This window comes from Lactuca saligna, chromosome 5 (assembly GCF_052625555.1).
Source record: "Lactuca saligna cultivar CGN05327 chromosome 5, ASM5262555v1, whole genome shotgun sequence".
Lineage (NCBI taxonomy): Eukaryota > Viridiplantae > Streptophyta > Magnoliopsida > Asterales > Asteraceae > Lactuca > Lactuca saligna.
Window position 1 is genome coordinate 196,839,571 of NC_136421.1, and position 25,467 is coordinate 196,865,037.

Sequence of the window (25,467 nt, forward strand, 5' to 3'; positions counted from 1 at the left end):
GACAACAAAAGTTGTCGCTCCTAATTCGCCTGAAACCATCAGCTTGCTCCTGACCTGTCTCTATTCCATGAAACAGATCCTTGGTCTCGGTACGAGGCATCCATACCACAACAATCATCCTACGCATTCCTATGATGTCATACAGCCAACAAATACCATAGTCAACTAGGCTCAAGCTGGGTTTACATCCCAACTCTGAAAGTCACAAGCATGCCCACTCCTTCTCCGAACTCAGAAAAAATGAAAGGATATAACTCTTTCCATAGACAGTGACATTCAAATCATCTGCCAATCACTCATCCTCTGGTTGAACTTCTCGATCGGCTCCCAACACCCGCTTCTTTCTTGAGTCCCACGGCCCAACTGGCACTACTTGAGCAAGGCTCCTAAGACCTCAAAATTAGCTAACTTACCTAGGTTTGCACCATTCAAACCCAAACTAACATGGCCACTAAACCACAACAATCACTAGACTCATCCTCAGCCTATACAACCATAACCAAAAGATTGAAAGATACAGAAACACTATCACGAGTCCTGGTTATCCAACCATGCTATCTATCCTCAACCAGCTCCCTAGAATCCCTGTGACTTCTTTGATTCGAGTATGGATCATGTGCTTCCAATAGTTAGGCATAAATACAACCTTTCACACATATCCATACTTTCCTCAAGAATCATCCTGAGTCCCCCAAGTTACCTACTTATAATAGTACTTCCAACACCCGCTACACAGCATAGCAACCACACTAAAGCATTTCCTAGGATCTCTTAGGATCCACACCTCACCCTACCATCAACTGCCAAATGAATCCTATTGGTTCCAGTTAACTACTGCATGAATACAATCACATGCAACATAACCTAAATAATCATAGAGTAAAAGATTCAACCCTACAACGGTTGGACTCAGACAAGAGCTGCACAATAGGACCAAATCCTTCACTCTAAAATTATTCAGCCCATGCAGCTTGTGACTTTACTTATTCAATTAATAGTTAATTCTCACCCAAAATAATCATACAACAATGAGCAATAAAACTCTATATGAAATAAGGCATCATACATCAGGTAATTCTATCGTACAATTCCTGAAGATCCCTATCCTACAGTTAATATGTTGTTCTACCATATCATAACAAATAACAATGCGGGTAACTTGGGGTGTACTTTCTTTCTCCGGCTGATTGTACACATCGCATCATTCCTTGGTTAATTTGAAAACCATTTAAAAACTTTTATAGTTCCCCAATTTGAGTATGGATTCAGACAAATGTTCATCTAATTCTCTCAAACTAAGGCTTTGATACCAACTTGTAACATCCCCTAAATCACCATAAATTTAAACTTTTCAAAACAACCCATTTACTAAAAAGAAGTGTTTACGAAAACCATTGTTTCTAAAACATTATTTAAAATCAGAGTCTCCTAAGATCCAATCAATCATAAAACCAAGGATGTGTATGGTCACGCCTTCGCATTGCTACGGTCCTCTGAAGTACCTGAAAAAAAAACTAAATTTTTAATATGATGCTTAGTGAGGTCCACCAAAGTACCAACACACCAAATAATAAGAAAGCATGCAAACATGAGCAGTTAGCCTGACTGGACCGTATCACAGGGCCTACAACCTATCTGGACAGCTCCATGAGTAGTCAGCCTGACTGGACCGCCTTGCAGGGCCTACAACTTATCCGTACTGCTCTATGGGCTGCTAGCCTGACTGGACCACCTAGTAGGGCCTATATCCTATTCGGTCGTCCCTCGGGTTTCTTGGCCTACAACACAAAGCATGACCACCTCAACCTAAACCAACATGTCGACATATGCAACAAACAAACATGAACACAAAGCCGGAAAATATAGATAATCGTATGGATCTGGTGGATCACAACAACATAACAACATACGGTAACCAAAATATCAATCCAACGGGCCAACCTTGGTGCCTTTGACCCGTAAGTACAGTGAGGAAAACTCACCTTGCAGTCTCATGAATGATTGAACAATACTTTGTTTCGAATATCAGCTACATATCACCTATTCAACAGATAGGGAACAAGGATTAACTATAGCTCAAAATACTCAAAATACCCTTAAGTAAAACTTGGTTAAGCCTGGTCAAAGTCGAAATCAACGGTCAAAGGTCCAAAAGTTAACAAGTCTTCGTAGCAGGTTATGCCCGACGTAATACTAGAGTACGTCCAACATACTATGATGTTGATCAAAAAGCGGGGTGTTGACCGTCTACGCACAACGTACCTCCATGTACCCCCAGCGTACACTTCCCAGTCCTAAAACTCCCTTAAGAGCTTAATCTATTAATCCCTTCCTCCCGAAACTCATATTCAAGTCCAAAATGTTGTTCTAAGTCATAAAGTTTCCAACTTTATGACTATTCATGGCTATAAAGCGTCCAATACCAAAAACGCTAACTCCTTAACCCATTAAGACTTGCTAGTTCATGCATGAAAGGATAATAACGACCAAGAACCAAATTTTATGACTCAAGCTACTCCAAAATCTCTCAAAGGATAGCTCATGAAGTCTAGAGTAGATTGTACTCAATAAGACCAATCAAAAAGGACCAAAATACATGACTCTTAACAACAACAAGAATTAAGGGCAATATTCATCAAGGTCAGAGCTTTTTACCTCCAAATGATGTCTAAGGAGGAGGTACTTCTGGATCTAAGCTCCCTTTGAATACACAAGATGATTCCACCACCTTCGCCTTCTTGAAGGTCACAAAACACACACACACAAGTTCAAAATATCTACACAAGACGTTAGGGTTTGCGAAGGTCGAGATGAGTGATGGAGGCTGGTGTAAGGAAAGGTATTGAGGCTATAGAGGGGATTAAATAGCGCACAACTCCAAACATTAGTATTTTCATTTAGAGCTAGAAAGCCCAACGTACCCTACGATTACGCCCATCATACTCCAAAACATTGACGCTTTCTTTCATGGACCTTACACTCAGCGTACTCTGGGAGTACGTCCATCGTACTCATGCGGGTTGCTTTTCTTTCTTAAGTGCCACATCGGATCAATTCACAAACAAAAATCATTCCAAGGGTCAAAATGCAACAATTCTCATACTAAGGGGTTAAAAGGTAAATACTAGAAAATCGATATGTTACACATGAGATGTTATGATGGTTTAAAAACTCGATTTGTACAACAAGAAAATGAAGACTCCTACAAGGTCGATTCAGAAGATGTTTAGTGAGTTTGAACCACTAAATCGACCTGGTAGGGATGTTCATTTACTCGATGTACAAATTGAGCTTCTAAACCATAATAACATCTCTTGAAAGGGTGACTATGCCCTTTTCATTGATATGTAAGTAAGTTTGAACCATTGAACCAACATTCATTTATTTTTTTTGTACAAATTAAGCTTCGAAAACTATAATAACATCGCTTGAACCGGTCAGTTGGTTGACATTGCAACAAAATTCTAAATGTAATGGCATAATTGAAAAAAAAAACTCTATGTCAAAATCGAAATTTTGTGGTAATACAGAGATTATTTTTTGCAATTTGAAACTATGTGTCAAAATCAATATTTTGGCCAACTTCGTGACTTTATTATAATTCGGGAAAAATGGTTACCGTAGAACATGGAGATTTGGTTAATATTGCAACAAAATTATAAATATAGTGATATAATTAAAAAAAATAACTCGGTGTCAAAAATCAAAACTTTATGGTAATATAGTAATTTTTTGTAATTTTTCTTTTTAATAATTGTCAAGAATTTGGCCATGTTTTATTTTTCATTTTCTTTTTTTTTTTCAAGTTGCTTGTTAATTTCATTTAATATCTTAATAATAAATTATGTAATTAATATAAAACTTTTATTTACATACATAATTTATATAGTATTAAATGCATACACCTAAGTAATGTATCAAATATCATATATACCTTAACTGCATTGAACATTACTTTTTGATAAATAAAAAGAGTTTATATTCTCATGGTTTCATGACCGTAGTTTGCTTTTAAAAGGTATGACGTATGACACTTTTATTTATATTTTAGTAATAATAACTTCCGATAAAGCTATACTCGTAGGTTAAAATTGAATTATTAGCTCATATCTTTGACTTGTTATATTAAAATAATATGTAATATCCAAATGGATGATTCCATAACAGTTACACGGTTTTTATTTATGAGAAACTCATTTTTTGTATGAAAAGAAGTTCAATTCAACATCTATATAAACAAAGAGAGTAAATTACACAAATAGTCCATGTGGTTTAGGTTAATTTGGTTGCTTAATACTTATTTTTTTTTAACTTGCGTTATCTCTATAGTTTTGTTTTGTTACCCGCTTAGTTCCTAATCAACTTAAACTAACTATTATATCCTTAATAATTATTTTAATTAATTTTAACTTATTAAAAAAACTATTTACTAAATATAAGTTTCATTTTTGTTTTTTTTTTCTTTTTCATTACTTGTATCCCTTTCCATGTCCATCTCTTTCTCTTTCTTTTATATACCAACTGAAATTAAAGAAACCTACACCACATGACCTAAAGCTTCCAGTACCCACCAGACCTTCACCTAAGCCTAATAATTAGGTTGGGTTCGGGTTGATGAGTCATTGAGTTGGCGGGCCAGAAAACATAAATTCAGCCCAACCTGTAGAATATATGTGTTGGCGGGTTAGAAACCTCAACCAAACCCAACTTATATAACCTGTTTAAGTATATGGGTTCGTGGGTTCACAAGTTGATGGGCCGAACCCAACCTGCATAACCTGTTTAACAAATAAGCCACACATTTTCAAAAAATGAGGTTTTTTCAACATAAAGGCATAAAGTGAGTGAGCAAGAGTGGTCGATGTGTGTTTTTCGAATTTTCTCTTGTTGGTTAGTGGTATGCGAGCTAAGTAGCCGACGAGTCAATGACAAGTGGGCTAGTAGGCAACCGACGAATCGACGATGAGCGTGTAATGGGGTGAGGATGTGAGGAGCCGCCGGCCAATGGTGCTCTGGTGGATGTGTTCTTCGTTCGTGACTCATGAGTATGTGTGTTTTCCTTTTTTATTAGAACACCGCAAAAACTAGCCATATATGATGATACGAATACATAAGGTATACAATGATACGAAGGGGGAAGGGGTTTGAGATTGATTATTTAAGGTGCTTATCTGCTTATTGCGGTTTGACACCATTAACAACCAGTTTTTAGTATTTGGATAGACTAAAATTAAAAGTACTTATTTACTCAAATAAGGAGTTTTTGATAGCTTAGAAGGTTCTAACTTATCTAAAACAACTTATGACATATTTAAACCAACTTATGACAACTTATCAACTTATTACTTTTTGTAAGATAATCTAAACATTTTTTAAACCCAATTTTGACACCGGAAAAACTAATAAACATTTTAAAAAATAAGTATACGTTGTTTTAAATAAGCATTCAAAAATACCCCCGAAATATTACGAGTACCGAAGGAAATTGGATTTTATTAATAATTAAATATATCTATTTTTGTAAATGTAATATATATATATATATACACACACACACACACACACACACAGAGGTTGGCGAGTTGACGCGCAAACCCAAATAGGTAACCCAACCTAACCTATGAAAAAAACGGGTTAGCTGATAAAAAATCTCAACCCAAACCCGTTTATTTTTGGGTTGCGTCAATGTTGGGTGGTGAGTTGGTTCGAGAGTTGCCATCCCTACCTTCACCATCACCACCATCATATATGGTACTAGTAGTCGGAGCAAAACCCTTTCACCTTTATTCAACATTGATCCCCCATCTTGCTGCTCCATTACCATATTGTTACTACTAATGTGATGGGTTTTGAGCATTACAACATTCCTATGATGCACATATAACCCTATTTGCTTTGGATCTAGGTTTTCCTCAAGTTATCCATGCAAATTAGTTTTCCAAAGCAAGAACCCTAATCTAGCATATAATTTTTGAATTTAACAATTAAACAAGAGTTGGAAGAATACATTTATTGTTAACTAGTAGTAATAAGTAATCCTTTCCTTGATCCTAATCTTCAAGAGCTTAGTGCATCAAGCGTTGCACCTCTAATGGAGTCACAAACACCACAAGCAAAGAATGAGGAGAATGAGAGGTAGAAATTGGCTAGGGTTTCTTCTAGGGAAGTAGTGGCCGATTTTATAAGGCTAGGGGGTTCCTTTTATAGTTGATGTTGCTAGGGTTTTCAACTGGAAACCCTAATTCCCATGCTTAGGCCCTAAGGAACACATGAACCCCCATATGGTAAGCCTTAGACGAAAACTTTGTGGGCTTCTCATAGATTTTCGTCCACCCTATACCTATAGTATCCACTAGCCCAAACGATAACTATTATTGATTTACATAATCAGTCCCCGTTCTTTTAATCAGTCTCTTTTGACCACTAAATTAATTCCAAATTAAAATCTGATCAATACTAGTTAAATAATATGATTTCTCAATTAATATATCATTCCTATAATATGTTAATAAGCCATTTAAATAACCTCTTTCTCCAAAACTCATTCTGTCTAGTTGCTATGGTGAAGGCAACCCAAAAAGACTATGCTACTATCGGGTCAAGTACATACCAATTATAGTTATGTGCTTAGACACCTAATTCAATAGTCTCCCACTTGGATAAGTCTAATAATTATAACTGCAAGTATGACTTCAAATTCCGATTAGCAATCGTGGCTCTCAAAAGCCGCTGTCGAACTCTGTCCTAGTCAATGATGCGTCCTTTAGATATGGGATCATATAATCCTCCATTCTGCAAGGTATCGTCTGGACAAAGACATGGAACATAATCATTCTCAATGTCTAACAATTTGTTTCCCGACTTCTGATTTGTTTGAGATAGAACTTAATTAAACATATGAATTCAGTCCTGACTGGGCCCGACACATAAGTCAACACACAATCATCAAGGGACCCAAGATATCGCTTTTACCCTCTTAGGATAAAAGGAACAAATAAACTTTAACTTATATGCTTTTACTATTTACTCATCAAATCATATACAACGACACATTTTATAACATCAAATTACTGATGCGTTTACGCATTATCAATGCACAACCAACTTGTAAACAACAACTCATATATCTTGGTCTAAAGATTATATAATATTATCGTCTCACAATCACTCATGATAAATTCCATGAAGTGATTCACGTGAGCGTGATTTAATCCAATACTCAAATCTTATTTCAAAAGTACTCACAAATGTTGCAGTGAACCTTTGCTATGTCTAAACACTTAGACAATCTACAAACCAATTCATGACAATCTATCCTCATTAGTTACTCCCAACGTATGATCGACTGTGGATAATTTGAACAATTTAATTATTCAGGAAGTAAAACATGCAAAAGTGAAACAATAGTAAACAATTGATGCAAGACAGTAAACTTACTCATAAATAATTCTCCATTAATTAAGCATCAAATGTAAATTACATTTAACTATTACAAGTTTCTAAACATCTATCTAATCACTAAAACTAATATCGTCCTTCAGACCAATGATCATTGCATGCTGTAAGTGCTTAACCCTGGTCCGACCCTTTGTGAGGGGGTCTGTTGGGTTCTCCTCTGACGATACCCTATTGACTACAAGGAGTCCTTCTTCTACTGTGACAATCCGAACCTTTTTCCGTTAACATCAACCGATTTCATTAAATAAAATTTGAATTTTTATTTAGTCCTGTCAAATTCTATGGGTTTGGAAAATTGTTTAAGTTATATAATTGAATTTTATATATGAGTCGGAACCAAAATCGTGCAAATCCTGAATTACTCCGAAAAATCAGCGAATGCAGCCTGACCGGTGTTCATGACAGTGAACCCGATCACGATCGTAAACTCGATCATGGCTGTAAACCCATTCTCAGTTGGTGGACCCCACCACCGACCATACTCCCAGCTTATAAATACGTGGTTCCTACCCTCATTCATACTTTTCTAGCAGCAAACACACTTTCTCTCTCTCTAAAAACCTTCACCCGAAAACCCAAGATTTCTTAATTTTTGTCTTCATCTATCACTCGATCCACCTTAAAACGCATTTTGGAGCATCAAACACCAACTTTTTTTTTCGTCGATTCAAACATTGTTGTTCTTGAGTTTATGGTCGTGAACCCTTCATATCTTCATATTTCACCAAGAACAAGTCGTGAACCCTTCAACCTTCAAGGACCGTAAACCCTTCAAAGATGGTAAACTGTTCACAGTCGAGAACAGTTCATGGCCGTAGTCCCTTCATGACCGTAATCAGCCCTACACCGTGAATCTTGGCTGCAAACCCGTTTTTCCGACTCAATCGAGTCCCGGTAACATTCCTAAACCAAAAGCAAGTGTTTTTCCAACACTATAAATAATGGTTTCGATAATAAAATGCATATATGTATCTATTTGTTATTAGGATCCCGTTAAGTGTCGTATAGATCAAACCGAGGGTATTCATTCTAGTTTCATTGTCCGACACTTTCACGCAACTAACATTGAGTTCATACCCCTATGCTTTTATGATTTGTAACGTTTTCAAGGGGGAGGGGGGGGGGAGTACAAGCCAAACATAAAAGATTTTTGTGAAATTTATACAAAAGGATTTCAATAGGTTTAAAACTTATGTAATTGATACAACCAAAACATTTCCACATTTTATAAAATATTTATATATTTTATCCCTTATGTACCATGCTGAGCATAAGTTACGTTTTCAAGATAAAATCACAATTGCATAGTTTTTAGATCAATACACGAAACAGGTACATAACATTTCATGCAAACTATAATAGGTATAGTTTGGGGATTTCAATATACAGTTTACAGATTTAGAACCTATTCATTTACAAACAGATCTCAAGAGTACTATACTAAATAATTATTTAAGTATAATTATTATTACTCTACAAAACATACAAATGGTTTCATATATAAGAGAACAATACAGAACTACACATAAACTAGTTAATATATGATTGTGAGACAACTCTTCAGTTGTACCTTTCGGGGTACTGGCTAAATCCTATCATTTAGTGTAACCAGAGTCTCCTGGAGGGAGAGCATGAGATTTGTGAATAGATTTATTCTGGACTGACAATCCCACACCTAAACTGCTAGCTAAAGTTAGGAAGGCATGCCTGGGTGACAAATATCATACAGTTCGATGCCTGAAGAACGTCGTAGAGTTCATCAGTCATATCAAGCATGGTTATACGACTCACATTAGTATAAAATAACCTTTGTTTATGAGATTTCATTCTTCATGGTATAATTTTAAGTAATAAAACTATTATACATACTGGTGGTAACCAGGGTTTTCAACTGAACATTCTATACATACTGGTGGTAACCAGGGTTTTCAACTGAACATTCTATATATTTCTGGTGGTAGCCAAGGTTTTCATACAAAAGGGTTTTCATTCAAAACAACGATATACAATACAGCCGGTGGTAACCAGGCATACCAACTAATACTCGATACATTACTACAGAACACAGTAACAAACACATATGTTAGAAAATATTGGATTTTCTTGGGAAGCATACAAACATTTTTACCGATTCAATGACAGGTTGTCACTACGAAAACATTTTTATGAACTCACCACCTTTATGTTGATACTCTTTCAAAAATCGCTTGTATTCTCAGGAAATCAGTAGGCAGGTACTCCAGCAAGCTTTTGAGAAGATGGAGCGTATAGAGTCATGTCTTCTATATTACTTTTGATGTATACAAACTATGTAACAAACATATGTATATACCTATATTTCAATGTAATGGTTGTATTTACTTTGATTACTATGATGCAATTGTTGTGATACTGTACATGACGTCCTCCACCCCCAGACGTTTCCGTCGTTTCGGTTTGGGGGTGTGACATCTACCCGATGTCTGATGAAGTGGTATTTTTTGTCAATATGTAGGGATCTTCCATCATCCCTTGGTTCCTTGGTTAAGGCAACCACTCCTTCGTTATCACATAAAATCTCCATAGGCTCCTTTATGGAAAGTACAACTCCAAGGTCACTAATGAAGTTCTTCAACCATATTGCTTCCTTCGATGGTTCGCTCACTGCTATGTACTCTTATTCACACGTTGAATCAGCCACAGTCTCCTGCTTGGAACTTTTCTAAGTAACTGCTCCTCCATTTAGGGTAAATACTCAGCTTGACTGAGAGCAGACGTTATCTCTATCGGTTTGAAAACTGGCGTCACTATACCCTGTCACTCTCAAATCATCACTCGCACCAAGTATAAGGACCCAATCCTCAATCCTTCGAAGGTACTTAAGAATGTTCTTCATTGCTGTCCAGTGAGCTCAAACCGGGTTCCCTTGATATCGGCTAACCATGCTTAACGCAAAATCCACATCAGGGTGAGTACATGTCATAACATACATGATTGAGCCAACGGTGGAAGCATATGGCACTCGATTCATTTCCACTAACTCGGCATCGGTACTCTGGATTGGCAGTTCACCTTTCTTGTAATTTTCCATGCTAAAACGTTTCAACACCTTGTCCAAGTAAGTACTCTGACTATGCCTTATTAGTCTTCTACTCATATTTCTCAAAATCCTTATCCCCAAAATATAAGCAGCTTCCCCTAGATCCTTTATAGTGAAACACTTCCCAAGCCAGGGATTAACCTCCTGCAAGGTCGGGAGGTCGTTTCCTATGAGTAATATGTCATCAACATACAAAACTAGAAAGCTAACTATACTCCAACTAGCCTTAACATACACACAAAACTCATCATTGCTTCTCGAAAAACCAAACTCTTTGACTTTCTCATCGAAACAAAGATTCCATCTGCGAGATGCTTGCTTTAATCCCTAGATTGATTTCTCAAGCTTACACACTCTATTAGGGTACTTTGCGTCTACAAAACCCTCTAGCTGCCACATGTAAACATCTTCAACCAACTTCCCATTAAGGAAAGCAGTTTTGACATCCATCTTCCATATTTCATAATCATGAAAAGTAGTTATGACCATCATACCCATTATAGACTTGATCTTGGCTACTGGTGAGAAGGTCTCATTATAGTCAACCCTCCGGGTCTCATTAAATCCCTTTGTGACCATCCATGACTTGAATGTACGCACATTCCCATCCATGTCGGTCTTCTTCTTGAAGATCCATTTTTACCCAACTATCTTTCGACCTGGTACATTTTCAGCCAAGTTCCAAACTTGATTGTCATACATGGACCGAATCTCGCTATCCATCAACTCTTTCCACTTTGTGGAATCGGATCTTGCCATGGCTTCCTTGTAGTTGTTAGGCCCATCCAAATTTATCAATGTACTATCACTAATAAACATATCACCTTCAAGTGTTATATGGAAACTATACAACACAGGTGGAACACTAACTCCACCGGAACGTCGCAGAGGTAAGGACTCATCAACTGGTTCAACATGAATCTATTCCCCAGGTTAGTGTTAGTGTTGGAGGTTCCTTTATTGTTTGATTCTTTAAGCTCTTCAAGATTAATTTTCCTCCCACTATCCTCTTGGCATATGAGGTCTCTCTCATGGAAAACCCCTCTCCTTGTTACGAAGTTTTGGGTTTTGTATACTACAACATCCTATGGTGCATATACAACCCTAAATGCTTTGGATCTATGTTTTCTCTAATTATACATGCAATATTGTTTCCAAAGCATGAAGCCTACAAATAGTATACAATTGACATAAACAACATAGAGTTGAGTTATAGAATTACCTCTTTGTTGTAGCTTGTAGTTTTGTCCTTTAAGAACTTAGCACCTCAAATGTGATGCCTCAAATGGTTCACAAACACCATAAACAAATGGAGGACTTGATAGAGAGGCTTATGGAATCATAAAATCGGTTATGCTTCTCTAACAATACATTAGGTTCATGATTTTTGCTAAGGGGCAACATTTATATAGTGTAGGATTCCAAGAATCATAAACCCTAATCCATACACTTGGGTTATGATCCATATCTCATGTGGGCTAACTCTTATGCATACTTAAATAAACTTAGCCTAACATGGATCAATAGCCTAAACTATATATATATATATATATATATATATATATATATATATATATATATCACTGATTTACATAATCAGTCCCTGTTAATTTAATTAGTCTCTTTTGATCACACAATTAATTCCAAATTAATTCTTGATCAATACTAATTAAATAATATGATTTCTTACTCTTTCTCAAATGTCCATCCTATCAGATTGCTCTGGTGAAGGCAACCCATATGGACCATGCTACTCTCGAGTCAAGTACATACCAATTTTAGTTATAGGCTTAGACACCTAATCCAACAGTCTCCCACTTGGATAAGTCTAATAACTATTATTGCAAGTACAACTCCAAAATCCGACTAGTAATCGTAGCTCTTAAAAGCCACTGATAAAATCTGACTTTGTCAATGATGTGTCCATTAGATAAGGGATCATATATTCCTCCATTCTAGATATCATATGGACATGAGACATGGATTATAATCATTCTCTCTGTCCATCTATTGTTTTCCGATATCCGATTTATGACGACCGATTAATTGAACAAATAAAATCAGTCCAGGCTTGGCCAAGCACTTAGGGTTGTCATCACTAAATCATCGAGAGGCCCACATATATCACTTTTATCCCACATTGGGTAAAGGGAATGGATAAACTTCGACTCAAATGCTTGCTTGTACTTACTCCTCAAATCATACACAACAATATTTGTATAACACCAAGTTACTGTTGCGTTTACATATATCAATGTGTAATCGACTTGTAAACTACAACTCACATGTCTTGGTTTCAAGAATATATGATATTATCGTCTCGCAATCACTCATGATAAAATCCATGAAGTGATTCAGATGAGTGTAGGTTTAATCCAATATTCTAATCTTATACATAAGTACTCATTAATACTGCAACAAACTTGTGCTATGTCTAAACGTCTTTAGACAATCTACAAATGGATTCATGACACTCTTGCGTCAATACATACTTCCAAAGTCTGATCGACTGTGGATAGTTTGAATAACCTAGTTATTCGGGAAAAGTCAAAACATGCAAAGTGAAACATAAGAATAATCGAATCCAATATGGTCTCAAAACTTCTGAATATAAATAAAAAACCTTTTATTTAATCACCATATTGATTACACATTATTCATTGTATAATGTTTCAATTAATCAACTTAATACTTGAATTAAAACAATAGTCATCCCATGCTCCAAGCATGCATACTAAGTTTTATATATGGTCCTTACTTTGCAAAATATATCAATTGTAAACATTTGCAATGACACTCATTTCACAACTCAAAATCCTTATCGTAAGTGTAAGAATACCAAGTCCTTGCCACTTATTAGATTCTAAGCTTATATGCAGTGATCCTTTTGTAATGGCTATGCACACAAGTCACAGTGACTTTGCCAATTACAAAGCTTTCCATTGGAGATTGTTACAAGACAATTCCATAGATACGAAGTCTCATATTCAAAGTACATTCCTTTGAACATACTTCTTGTATAAAAGTTTCTAACTTACTCATAGATTCTTGATATCCAACTACCATTATGGAAACTTTTCCATAATTTCCATATGATTATCTATTCTTAATATGTAACACCTGTTCCAGGTATTACTTAACTTATTTAAGATCTAGTGTTTTCGTGTGTGGACTCGGCGAGTTGGGTGTCCAACTCGTCGAGTAGAGGGCATTTCAAGGACGTGGGATCTACACCCTACTCGACGAGCTGGAAGGACGACTCGACGAGTAGGCGCTGTAAAGATAAAACCCTAATTTTAGGGTTTGTACTCTATATAATCTCCTTAAGAACCTTGAGGCTGACCTCCCATTAGCGTCTAAACCCTAAGAACGTCTGTGCTAACCCTAATCCCAATTATCTCCCATTTTATGAGCCAGAGTGACTTTTGAAGCTTAAGAAGAAGAAGATAGTGAGAAGATCTAGCAAACCAAGCACCCATCCTTGAGCTTGACCATATTGTGGATTGCTATAAGTCTTCAAGACTCGATTTTTATCATAGAATATGTCTAGATCTTGTTTTTACTCTTCATTTCCTACCCTTCTTGTTGATTGCATGCATGAGGTTCATAAAGTTTTCAACTTTATGAATCTCCAAGGTAAAATGGTCCCAAGGTGGGCTAGATCTTGCTTTTGATCGAGCAAGGACACCATGCAAGGGTTTTTAGGGCATATTTCCCTCTTTTTGTCCATTTTGACCTAGGGACATGCATTGGACATGCATGTCCATAAATCCTCCATCTTTGGAACGTTTTGAGGACTAGAAACTTTTTTGTAAAGGAGGGATTTCAAATCCCTAGAGTTTTCGACCATATGACAAAGCTTTGGAGCTTTCCTACCTTTAATAAGGGTCTTAGAGCATTTGAAATGGTTCTAGAGGAGAAAGTTGGAAACTTTATCCTTCTAGACACCTTAGGGATTCAAATCTAAGCCCTGGAGTCCCTGGATTCGGCGTATCATCATAATAAGCAAATAGGAAGGGGGACTCGGCGAGTTGCCCTAGCAACTCGAAAAGTCGGATCGAGTTTCCCTGCATTCTGAATATCAAGTAAACTCGTAGAGTTGGCTAGGGTTTGATCAGGTTGTCTGGACTCGGTAGGAACTCGACAAGGCGCTAGATGCACTCAACGAGTTGAGGTCAACATGGACTGTTGACTTTGACTTTGACCAAGGTTGACCAGGGTTGACCTTGAGGGTAATTATGAGATTATGACAAGTCTATCTAATGATGCTTATAGGTAGTTGAGTTGGAGCAACACGTGGAACATATCTGGTTCTAGCTTGTTAGTTCAACATTCGAGAGAGGCGAGTCTTCTCACCATACCAATGGGTCTAAGGCACCAAGGCCGACACATTTTATGTTATGTGGTATACTAGATATAGTAGAGATATATGGTATGATAGTTAGCTTTATGCTAAGTGGTACGCTAGTGATTATATGATATTTGCATGAAAGACCCCGGGGGGAGCCCGTGGCAATTGGATATAAGACCCTATGGGGGAGCCTATGGCATTCCTAGGTAAAGACCATGTGGGGTAGCCCATGGCATGATGGTATAAGACCTTGGAGGATGCCCACGACATCCTTATATGTTTATATATGTGTTATGTAGTATGATAGCTATTTCTGTGATATATGATTTGCTAGTTGATTATGTATGTTATTGCGTGGAAGACCCTGGGGGGAGCCCGTGACAGTTGGATATAAGACCATGTGGGGGATCCCAATGATATTCCTATGTAAAGACCATGTGGGGTAGCCCATGGAACGAAGGTGTAAGACCCTGGGGGAGCCCACAACATCCTTACAGGTTTATGTATGCATGGCTTATGTGGTATATGTAGCTTTTTATAGCTAATATGGTATGTGTAATGTGGATTGTGTGTGGTGTATGCTCTGGGGGGACTCACTAAGCATTAGCTTAAATGTTGTAGCTTTATTTCAGGTACATCGGATCCCAAGGGAAAGGGCAAGGCTTGATGGCACGTCGTGCACTCTCACACAAGCATTTTATGGGACACTCTGATATTCTAAATAAAAGTTGTAATTGATATGAGTTTGAAAACAAATATATATGGGATTTTGTAATTTATGGAAATGTGTTTGGATAATCAAAAGTGAAAATTTTCCTTTGAATAATCGGGTTGTTACATAATATAATCCTATCTATTGATAATTATATCCATATGGTCCATTACTATACTTCCAACTGCCCACAAGTGACCAATCCTTAGCGAACCTTGGATTGTCATCAGCAATTGTTTAACAACTTTAGTCATATATAGTTCTGGTCCACTTTCCCTCTTAATGCCCTAGGTATTTGGAAAATTTAGAACACACAAATATTATATCATATGCAATCAATCCTATAACCGAATCATATAGGAACACGATTCATAATGTCTTACATAAAGACCTGATACTTTACCAGTCTCTTGCTATAACATTTCCATATCTAGAATTTCCTTGTGTTGAATCTTTTCAACATAACATTCATATATGTCCTTGACCAAATTTGATTAAAATCTCAATCTAAACTTTTAGAATTGAAATAAAGTATAAGTTCATCTCGCTTAATTATAGCAAAACAACTTTTCAAACCCTGTAACTTTACGAATTGAAATCTTTGTTATCTATAATTAACATTGCTAACTGGAAACACTTACCATAATGACTATGCTCCCACTAGCATAACCATTATTTATTTAATAGCATAAAACTTATGCTCCTAGTAGCTTTGACATATACCCAGAAATAATCCGGACTTTTAGAAATCAATACCTGTTGACTTTCTTACAAAAGTTCAGATTTCTGATAGGAGATGCTTCGATAAGACTTTATCTAGGCTTCTCAAACTCATACACCTTTACTTAGATAGCTCATATGTGTGTCTAAACTATTAAGAACTTATAATAACAAGTTGCGGGTGTTCAAATTATTTTCCATTTATCACAATTCGAACTACGAAGAGGGATGCCGTAATTATAACCGAATTTGAGAATACATATATCACAATTTCTAACTCTTTAAAATCTACACAGTGAAAGCGTTTACTCACAATCATTTTCATGAATTGGAGAGAAACCTTAGGACTTAGCTTTTATGGTGTATGTGTTCCTATCGATGTGAATTTGTCATAAACATAATCACAAGACAAGGTTAGTGACAAATCCAAATGCATATGGACTGAACTTGTTCAATCTTAATTTCTTCTCACTTGGTGGCACAAAGGCCTACCATGTCTTCCAAGTTGTTCAATAGATCACCCTTGTTGATCAATGAACTTTCACTAACCAACGTGCTTTGCTCTCTGCAAACAATTGAGAACTCATAAAACTCACATGCATAGTCAACTTTAACTAGAATGGGCACAAAAACAAGAATATGTCAACACGATAGGTTACAAACCTCAAGTCGTGTGCTAGTAATTAACAATAGGTTTATTATTGATTAGTTCTTGAAGCTTTTCAAGATCTTTAAGACTCCCACTGACCTCTTGACATATAAGATTCTCTTTGTCAAGAAACATTACTTGACAAACAAATATTCAAGAGTTAGTGAAGTTTCTTATCTAGATAAAACACTTCATACAATTGGTCTTACTTGGCCTTTGTTTTATCCAATACATCACAACTTACCAATTTCAAATGTACAAGGGTAAGAAACATTTTACTCTACATTTTATAAGTGTTATAAACCTTTCTCAAAATTATGTCACTCAATGTACAGTCTTGGAGTAAGACTCTAAGACTTGATTTTGGAACGAAGTATGATTTATCTTCTTGATTTAATCATTTCAACAATTCAAGATTCCTCTTCTTAGTCATACAAGTGCACTAAGGTGTCCTTAGAGGATCAATTGTGATATGGTCTTTCATAATCATCAAGATGATCATAAAACACGATATAAAGTACTTTCCTTTCTTTTCAAATTGGATAAAGTTTTATCTTTCTACCTAATTTGATCCTTCTTATTCGTTCTATTATACATTAAAACTTTTCCAATGGTTCAGAATTATACTTAATCTTGTAAGTATAACCATATTTACTAAGCTTTTAGTAAATCATGACGAATAGTCTTATCTGAAAGACCCCATTCTTTCGTATATTTTGAAAGACCCAAACTTTCATACTTTACAATATTATTACTCCAAAACATGCTACTTGCATATTCTTAAAAACAATATTTTACATTGATAAAGGGATTACAAACTATTGGATACAAACTGACTATTACAAAGTGTTATATATTACAAAACTACCCAGGATATTATAATTCATACAAATATAAACTGAAGTACAAAAGTACTATTACAAACTATTCTAAATATTTCAACAGTATGTGAACATATTAGTTACTTATCACCTGCAATTGTTAAACATTGATAGGGTAAGCGGTGACACTTAGTGTGTTCAATAATAGATACAATATAATGTTATGCTATATATATATATATATATATATATATATATATATATATATATATATATATATACACACACACACACATCAATGTGGCAAAAGCAAAGAGGAACAACAAGACATATGTGAAATCATGTGACAAGCATTCATATCAATCAAAGACTTTATTCAAAGATATACTTTTCAATGCTTGATATACATTAATAAAACTTTGGCCGAAATGGCATAGAAGACATGCAATTTCTGATTAACATCTTGTTAGATTTCATGCTTATAGTCCTGTCTAACCATTTGCCAATGCCATAGAATAGAAGTCATTCTCTTACGGAGACATGCTCTACATGGCCAGAGGCTACGTACCAGTACCAATGTGAATCTAAGTCCTTTTACTGATCACATGGTCAAAGGTATTACATTTGCTATAAACATAGCGAATAAAATAACACGGGAAAATAACTCAGAATAATAACACTGAAAAGCGCATAACACATATAACACATAACATACAATTGTTCCTATATATTGAACTCACCTTAAGTTAAATAGGGGTTAAAATAGTAATTTGGACAACACTTCGGCTTTAAATATGACTTTCTATGTTGAAAACCGGGAGCATAATTGAAAACCGGGCTCTGCGAAGGTAGGGCTTCAAAACCGAAAAGATAAAATTTTCGAGCTTCTCGTGGGTCTCAGGACGTGTTTCGGGTGCTAAAATTGATACCGGGGATTTGGAAAAAGTCAAAAAGCGAGAAAAAGGGAGCTGGCAGAGGTTCGGAGGTGTGCTGGCAGAAAGGGTCTCGTGGCTGCTGGAGCGAAGGTCACAAAGCGAGAAAAAGGGAGCTGGTGCGCATGCGAGGCTTGGACAGGAAGCGACGAAGCAGCTCGGTGGCATCAGCAGCGAGGGACAGCGTGGCTCGGATGCGAGGCTGGTAGGTGAGACGTGTCTCGCGTCGGACTGGCCACCGATGCGAGACGTGTCCCGTTCTTGCTGGACCTCGGCCTCGGCGAATCAAATTGTGACATGCGCCGGATTCGGATTTGGCCACATCTCCGGTGACGCTGCTGCTTCGTGCGAGGTGACGTGGCTGACACTGTTCATGCGAAATTTCTCGAATATTGAGCCCCAAACTTCTAAAATCCAAACTTTTGCATACAAGCTCCGTTTTTGACGTTATTTATATGCACGCGTAGCTAAAATTACGCTCTACAACTTTCGATTAGACTTTGTCGTCTAATTTTGACTTTATTTTTAATATTATTATTTTTAACAGACCGACACAAGAAAATCCGTTAAAAATTCATAACTTCTTCATCCGACATCCATTTTCGTCAGACTTTTTACCGTTGTACTACAAATGATGAGACCTTCGATTCTCGTTTAGGATGTATCGCTCAAATATCGCTCGATCTAAAATTCGAGTTTTTAGCTGTCTACTGCTAAGTTGAAACTTCGAAAAATCATAACTTCCTCATACGAAGTCAGATATTGGCGTTCTTTTTATCGAATTTCTTGGTTTAATGAATACTACGAATTTCATTTAGATTACTAAGGCTAAAAAGTAGTTTATCAAAAACTCACTTTTTACGTCATTCGACGTCGTGCTGGTTTTGTCGCGGATCTTCGGTTGGTCATAACTTCTTCGTTATAACTCGGATTTCGACAAGGTTTCCGCCTACAAGTTTCTAACGAGATCTTCTACAACATCAAATAATAAAATTTTACTTATTTAAAATTTTATATTTTGGCTAAATTTCACTATTTGGCTTTTAATTGAAATCTCATAAGACTTCCAATATTTTCTGAGTGATTCTAAACATAGTTTTACTTTATTTCTAGTAAAAACCATCTGTTAGAACTCAACACTTAATTTCACATAGTATTTCACAATTTTATTTATTACGAAACACGATTTAAAAACGTGTATGTTACATTATCGTTCTTTTTTGGTGGACCTGACTAGTGCACACCCAAGTGTACCTGATCCCCAAGTCCTTCACTTGAATCACATATACATGTGAACAAGGAATTAGTCTTAATTCCCCAAAGATGAAAATTCTCAATCATCACACAATACAAGTTACATGATTCCAAGTTTCTATCCATATGAACCTTGGATGATGAGAATCTTTCCTTATTTGGTAAATTATGACACTACCACAAACGAAATAATCAAATCCATTTTCCAATATTGCTATCAATGGATACATATAAACAATAATTTTCACAAATGCCATTGTAAGCAACCTTAAAATAAAATAAAAAATTTCTTTTATTTATAAAACTATAGAAAAACTTTTCCTTACAATGCAAATACAAATGAAAACTATGTTGTTATCTATTCCTAAACAATTTATCATAACTCTTAAGTAGCAGCTCACAAATCTGATCATCGAACCATGCGATCGAAATCCATATCTTCACGATCAGACTCAGCATACTCTTCCTTTGAGCTTCCTTTGATTCTACAAAACATCAAAATGTAATTACATTACATCATGTATTACGAATCTCCAAATAATAACTTAATAGAGTTAGATAGTGGACTTACCTGAAGTAGAGTCAAATATTTTGACTTTACCATCCTTGGATCTTTCATGTATATATGGCAGCTTCGTAGCCAATGCCCCTTCTTTTGGGAATAGAAACATGTTAATTCTTTGGGAATGGTACATGGGAATATATTAGACTTATCCCTTTCTCTTTACCATTTGGTCAAATGACTTGACCATGGCCGATCCCTTTCCATTGGGAAGAGAAAGCTTTTCTGGACTTCCAATGTTACCATTGTCAATGTCCATGGAAGTTTGGGGAGTAGATCTTCCAATCAAAGTTGCTTGACCAGTGCATCAAATCATTGTTGATTCAACAACAATTAGCAAACAGGTAAGATATATAAGGGTCATGTCATGGTCTGTCATATAGTAATCTTTAATGAACTCAATATATGACTCAGGAAGTGATTAAAGAACCCAATCAACAACCAACTTCCTTGAGACAACGACACCCAATACTCTCAGCCTGTCAATATGTGACTTCATCTCCAAGACGTGAGCACACACATACCTTCCATTATGATGTTTCATTACAAGTAAGGCTTGAGTGACCTTGAACTTTTCAAGTCTTTGAACATGTAGGTTAGGGAGAATAATTGGAGGAGGTGGAGGAAGTGAAGTATGATTTCCAGTCCAATCAATGCACGACAAAGGGATTAATCATTCACCTTGATCGCCATGTGGGATATCATCTTCATTAGGAAAGCTTTTTCCAAAAGGATAAGGAAGACCATAGCTGTCAGAACTAGACATCTATTTGGGAGAAATTCAAGTTAGTTGATTTAAGTCCTTAATATAACACCCAAAATGAATATATTAAGGATAGGATTGAACACGATATTCTACAATTCAGAAGAGGGATGTCGTAATCCAAATGCAAAATATTTGAAGGTACGTAAATGAAGATTTACCAATTTCCACCATGAAAAACGAAAATTAATTTTAGATTTTAAATGGATTGAAATTCCTAGATTATTTCAGATTCATTGAACCTTTCAATGACATGTTTAAATCTCGATTATGCCCTTCAAATTTGTGATTGGGATGCCGAGGATCACAAACAAGGTGTGAATAACCATGCAAATTATCTTGGTACTCTCGATGTCATTTACCACCTTATCAATGTGCCGGTTAATCACACATGCTCCATTGATCTATGACAAACATCGAGCTACCCTTTTCCGCCCTTGTTAGTCCAAGTTAGTGTGCTGGTTAACCACACACGCTCCACTAACGACTTGGAAAAGTGCAAAGTGCAATTTCATGGGTTAGCATCAAATTTATATTTTTCCTAAGTAACTAAGATTGAGAATTTATAAGTGTTAAGTTACTTAGTATTTTTCATTATACTTTTAATGAGAATTAATGTCTTATCCTACACGTTCGGCTAACGACCCTCCACCCGTCAAGGAAACGGTGGGTGAGAGTGGACACTCATTCAACCGCCATTCTATAGGCAGTAACCTTATACCCCCCTATAGACCGGCTTCGTGAATAAGGCCTAATAACGGTAAGACTAACTTTTTTACTTATATATATAATTATTAAACTTTTAATATTATAATAGTATAAGGGTGTATTTTAAACTTTTAAAATACTAAGTGGCATAATCAATTGATTTAATTATACTCTTAATTTAATTAAACTTAAACCATGTTATTATGGAATTATTAATTCTCTTTTAATTAAACACATTAATTAATTTAATAAAGTCCATAAGATGCAATTTGAACTATCCAAATACTTCAAGGTTCTAAATATAAAAATTCAAAATTAAAGACTATTTAATTAATTTTTTAATTTATGAACCGAAGAGTTACACCTCTTAATTACAAGAGTTTCTAAATTTGAGACTTTTCAAATACCAAAACTTGATGGTAAGTTTTGTAACTCTTGAAAAACCTCTGAATTCCATAACTTTTGAGTTTAATGTGGTTTTTATTTAAAAACTTTTCAAGTTCCATAACTTGAGGAAAAGTTATGAAAGACTTTAAAGAACATTTAGATCAATATTTTAACAAATAAACAATTATCACATAATTTATCTATGATCTAGTCAAACTCAAAAGTCAATACAATTCATATAAACAATTTACAAGAAATTAGCCTATACAAATCTTGAAATTTTGACAATTATCTTTGATTGGAGAGGATCATCATTACCAAATCAGAAAATACAATTTTTTATGATTACAAAATAGTTTGTGGTAATGATCCTAGTCCAATTATTGGCCACAAACTTGAATTTATGCAACCAGAAGCACCTACTCGACGAGTGCATGAACCTGACTCGTCGAGATGCCCTTTTACTGTGTGGACTCGTCGAGTCAGCCAGTGGACTCGGCGAGTACATCAGTCAGAGGCCATAAAATCGATTTTTTTCCAACTTTAAAAATTAACAAGCATCAAATATAACAGAAAACAATCCTAGGCTCTGGTACCACTGTTGAGTTTTGTATACTACAACATCTTATGGTGCACATATAACCCTATATGCTTTGGATCTATGTTTTCTCTAATTATACATGCAATAATTTTTCCAAAGCATGAAGCCTACAACTAGCATACAATTGACATAAACAACATGGAGTTGAGTTATAGAATTACCTCTTTGTTGTAGCTTGTAGTTTTGGACTTTAAGAACTTAGCACATCAAATGTGATGCCTCAAATGGTTCACAAACACTATTAACAAATGGAGGACTTGAGAGAGAGGCTTCTTAGCACACAAAATCGGTTATGCTTCTCTAAGAATGCATTAGGTTCACGCTTTTGGCTAAGGGGCAACATTTATAGTGTAGGATTCCAAGAGTCCAAAATTAATTCTTTGATCAAGAGACTAATTAAAGTAACGGAGACTGATTTATGTAATCAGTGATATATATATATATATATATATATATATATATATATATATATATATATATATATATAATATATATATATATATATATATATATATATATATATATATATATATATATATCACTGATTACATAAATCAGTCTCCGTTACTTTAATTAGTCTCTTTTGATCACAAAATTAATTCCAAATTAATTCTTGATCAATACTAATTAAAGAATATGACTTCATATTAATATATTATACTTGTAATATATTAATAAATCATAAATAACCTCATTCTTAAATATCCATCCTATCATATTGTTCTGGTGAAGGAAACCCAAATGGACCATGCTATTCTCGGGTCAAGTACATATCCATTATGGTTATGGGCTTAGACACCTAATCCAACACGAAGACCACATTGTCACTAGGTATGTAGAAAAGATATCCAAAAGATTTTTGTGGGTAGCCGATGAAAATACACCGCTCACTGCGAGGTTCAAGCTTATCTTGAGTCTCTCGTCTTACGAAAGCCTCGCAAAAACAAACCTTGATGTGTGCCAACGAGGGAACCTTTCTCGTCCACATCTCGTGAGGTGTGTTGGAAACCTTCTTATTTGGGACTATATTAAGGATATGAGTGGCAGTCTCTAAGGCATACCTCCAAAATGAGATAGGGAACGAAGCTTGACTCATCATGGAACGAACCATGTCTAACAAGGTTCGATTGCACCTCTCAGCTACACCATTCAGCTATGGTGTCCTAGGTGGCGTCTATTGTGAAAAAATTCCACATTCCTTAAGATAGTCATGGAACTCGATCCTAAGATACTCACCACCCCTATCGAATCTGAGCATCTTTATCTTGCTGCCCAATTGATTCTCCACTTCTTGTTTAAACTCTTTGAACTTTTCAAAGGTTTCATACTTGTGCTTGATTAGTAGATATATCCATATCTGCTATAATAATTGGTAAAAGTCACATAGAAGTGGTTAGCATCTCTTGTAGCGGATCTGAAGGGCCCACACACATCTGTGTGTATGAGATCCAACACTCCCTCACATCTTTCATAAGTACCAGTGAAAGGTGATTTAGTAATCTTTCCAAGTAAAGAAGATTCACATGTGTCATCTGACTTTAGTTCAAATGACTCCAAGACTCCATCCTTTTGGATTAGGCTATGCGCTTCTTGTTGACATGTCCAAGATGACAATGCCACAAGCATTCCTTGTCTAAACCATTAGACGAATCGATATGGAACACATTATTTCCTAAGTTATCTACAACCATCACAGTTTGATATACACCATTACAAGGCAATGTTTTAAAATAAAAAGTACCATTATATAAAGAATTAATAGAACCAATTTCATTGTTAAACGAAAATCTAAAACTTTGTCTATACAAACCATGAAAAGAAATAATGTTTCTCGTCATCTCTGACAAGTAGCAACAATCATTTAATTCTAATCCTAACCTACTACTAAGCACTAATGAATAAATCCCGATCTTGGTGACATGCGATGATTTCCTATTCCCCATTATTAGGTTCATCTTCCCATGTTCCACATCCCTACTTCTTACCCCTGCAAATTAGAAGAAATGTGAAAACTACATCTTGTATAAAGGACCCAAGAACTAGCATGTGATGAGTTATTAGATTGAATAGTATAAATACCTATGAAGGTGGGCTTTATCTTCCCATCCTTGATTTGCTGAAAGTGTTTAGGGCAAACTCGTTTCCGATGCCCCTTGTCGTGATAATAGAAGCACATTGCTTCTTTAGGATCAGATGAGGGAGTGGCAGAACCGGATTTACCTTTGGATCCATTTGAAGTAAATCCATCATGTGACTTTCCCTTGTGCTTCTTGGAGGGAGCTTTCCTCTTCTTCTCTTTTCCATGTCCTATATTAACGACCGGGGCAGCAATAGCAGGGGTGGACTCGACATCTTTTCCTTTTAGTTCACTTTCAGTAGTTCTCAATAAACCTTGAAGTTTGCTCAAGGTGCCTTCCTCCTTGTTCATACGATAAGTCATCTTTAACTGATCATAACACGGAGGTAAAGA